Source organism: Egretta garzetta, unplaced genomic scaffold, assembly GCF_000687185.1.
Source record: "Egretta garzetta isolate BGI_Z169 unplaced genomic scaffold, ASM68718v1 scaffold233, whole genome shotgun sequence".
In the NCBI taxonomy this organism is placed as follows: Eukaryota; Metazoa; Chordata; class Aves; order Pelecaniformes; family Ardeidae; genus Egretta; species Egretta garzetta.
The window spans coordinates 66055-69402 of record NW_009259194.1 but is presented as its reverse complement, the minus strand read 5'-3'; positions in this window follow the sequence as shown (position 1 = coordinate 69402).

Genomic DNA, 3348 nt, shown 5'->3' with positions numbered 1-3348 from the left:
GGGTTGCAAGCCCCGCTTGTTATGGAGGGCGAGCGGCTGCGCCTGCCCGGCTCTGCCCCGAGACGCTGCCAGACATCCCAGAACATCACATTCAAGGGATGCTCGAGAGAGAGAGAGAAACTCTGTTGGGGTTTTGTTTCCTCTTTCAGCTCGCTCTCCGAGTCGGTTTGGGCTGGGTTTGTCCGTGCGGAGCCGCAGCAGTGGGAAGCCCCCAGCCTCACCCGCTCCGCTGGGAGCGCGAGCACCTTCAGATGTGGTTTGCCCCAAACACTCCTCGGTAGAAAAAGAGGAGAAAAAAAAAAAAAAACAAAACAAAAAAAAAGGCAGGGGGCAGGGGTGTTTATACAGTGGCCCTGGCCCACCAGCTCTGCTCCTGCCCCAGGAGCAGCCGTCATCCCGGGCTGGTGCCGGGGTGCCCGGTGCTGCCCTGTTTACACCAGGCTGTCTGCGGGGCACTTGTCGGTAGTGACTCGCTTCCCCTTCCCTCCTCGCAGCCCTGCAGGTCCTCAGCTAACCCCATATTTCCTCATTGCTAGGAAATGGCTAATTCCCCCCGGGCTGGTTTCAATGGCTGTGCAGATCCCTCGCCTTTGGCCTCTCACCAGTTTCTCCTTCGGTGGTTAAAGCAAAGCCCTGCAGCCCTCGGGAGCCGCGCTTTCCCAGGCTGCAAAGCCTTCGGCTGGCCAGGAGATGATCCATCCCCTTCCATGGCATCCTGAGATGGATACCCCCACCCCACTGGGGCAGGATTCACCCCCTGCTCCGGCTCCCCACCCTCTGTGCCGCATTTGCACAAGGCTGAGCCCCTTCTCCGGCACCGCCGTCGGATGCAGTGGATTTGGAGAGTCTCTGCCATGCTTTGATGCCGGCTGTGCCACGAGCTCCTCTCCCATTAGGGAACCGCTCACGTCTCCAGAGTCGTGTGTCATGGCACAGTTCTCAGAGCTGAGACGCAAGCATCCATTTCCTCTTTTGTTTCTTGGTTTCAGGTTAAAAAAAGCCTCTCTGCAAACCCCTCGCTGGAGCTGCAGCACTGCCCGGTCACTCCGGGGTCCCTGGCTGGGGCCACGACGCCAAGGTTCCTGCTTGTCCCATAACATCAGCCCTGGCTTTGCAGCCCCATCTCTGCCAGCCCAGTGCCTGATGGCTGCTAGTGGTCCTCTGGCTGGAAACCCCAGCGTTCCCAGCGGTGCTGCTCCCTCGGGACCACTTTTCGCTCCGGACCTACTATTTCATTTTCCTGCTAATCACACTGTCTCCTTATCTCTGGGTCACACTGCGCCGGCCGCCACTGCTATTGTTCCCCTGCTGCGGGCTGGATAATAACAGGAAAGACCTCCGGGCTTGCAAACCAAGACCTGTCTCGGACTTAGATGACCCAAAGGTTCCCGACGTGCCCCTCGCTGCCGCAAACCAGGGTCACCCACCAACCCCAGGCCCTGAGAGCAGCGGCAATTTGGGGGATGCTCTTTGGAGCAGCACGGCCCAGCCGGCACATCCTTGCGGCCGCAGCAGCGGGGTGCCACGGGGAAGGGGACAACAGTGGAGTGGGGACTGGGGGGTGCAGGCAGAGCCTCCCCCAGCAGCACCCTCCGGACCCGCTGCGGGATCTTCCCTGGCCTCCAGCTGGTTCCCAGTGCTGCCACCTTCAGGGACCGTCCCCAGCCACCCAGCACCCATTTCCCTGGGCAGAGTGCTCAGGGCTGCCCCGCTCCCCAAAGTTCTGCAGGGTGGGTTTGCAGCTCCTGGCTGCTCCAAAGGGCTTCCCCCCCCCCCCCACCCCCAGCTTTTCATACGGCTGCTGCGCAGGGCGAGGCAGGGCTGATCTCTCTGTTGCCACAGGGGAAACTGAGGCAGGAAAGGGCCTCCCACAGCCACACACGGTGCTCCCGCAGCACCCTGCTGCCTGGCTTCCCCCCCACCAGCCGCCCTGGGGTTCGGCAGACGAGGATCTGCCTTTTGGGACTGACCCAGCAAAGCGGGCAGCAACGCCCCAGGGCAGCAAGTTCTGCCCGCCGGTCCCTTCGTCCCCTGAAAGAGGAGGGAGGAGGGAGGTGGCCGCCTCCTTTGCCATGCATATTTCAGCGCAAGTGTTTCTGAATATTTCCGGAGGAGGAGGGTGTGTAGTTTTCACAGGCAAATCAGGAAAACCTAGGTGAGGCAGGAGACGGCATTGTGGAAGGACGCAGGCCGTGCCGGGAGGGTGTTGGTCCAGGATCAGGAAGGCTGCCCAGCAGTTTGGCCTGAAATGAGGGTTTCCCACGCCCAACAGCAGCAGAGAAAGTCTCTCCTCCTCCAGAAATGACAGATTTCCTTGAATCCCATCCCTGCCAGTGCTGAGCATCTCTCACGTCCAGGCCCTGGGTTGCCCAGTGAATAAATCGCTGCCTGTGCAGCATCTGCCCCATCTGGGCAGCTGGTGTTTGCCGGAGGGAGCTGACACCCCCGAAGCACCGCATCCCGCCCGTGCAGCCTCACCGCTTGCAAACAAAACACTCGCAGCCCTGAGAAACTTCGGTGGCTTCATCAGATACCTCCGTGACACCCACCTCGCGGTTTGGGTGGCTGAAAGATTTGGGGTTTATTTGTTCCCCTTCTCCAAGCTGCTCGAGAAGAGCTGGTGTTGTCGACCATCCAAGCAGCCGCCCACGCATATGGCCCCAGTACAGTCATGCCTGGGGGTAGGAGGTAAGGTGACCTTTCAGGTCCCCACCAGCCACACTCTGTTTACAACTCTGTGACCTTACCAGCCCCAGATCTACATCTACAGCGAATCCAAGGGGCTGGGGAGGAAAGCCTCCATGTGTCGGCAATGCAAGTGCCTCAAGCTTTGTGTCTGAGCATCCTCTGCAATCCAGGACCGGAGGCACCCACCACGGTGGGCCCCCAGAGCCTGAAACCCACAGCCAAGCACCGTCGCCCGTCTCCCAGAGCTCCTGAGACACCAAACTGCACGGCAGGATGGTGATGAGCTCCTCGTCGTGTCCCTCAGCTTCCGAGGCTCAGTTCTGTCCGTGCTCAGCTCTCGGCTCGAGACCACCAGCAAGGTTTAGGCACAATTTCAATGGGAACGGGCGTCCCGTCTGCCTCGCCGCGAGGCCTGAAAACCAGGCTCGTGTTCTCCTCCCTATCAGTACATTTATGCTGTGATTAATTAGGCAAAAAAAAAAAAATAAAAATTAATAGTTCCCCTTTTAAAAGCCCCGGTGGTCCCTGGAGAGCCGGTGTGCAGCGCGGCCCCTCGCCCCGGCCGCGGCACAGCCCGGTGCACCTGCGGGGCTGGCGGCATATGAATCACCCGGCGGGCGGCAGGGCCCGGTCACAAGATCGAGAGGAGCGAGGAGAAAT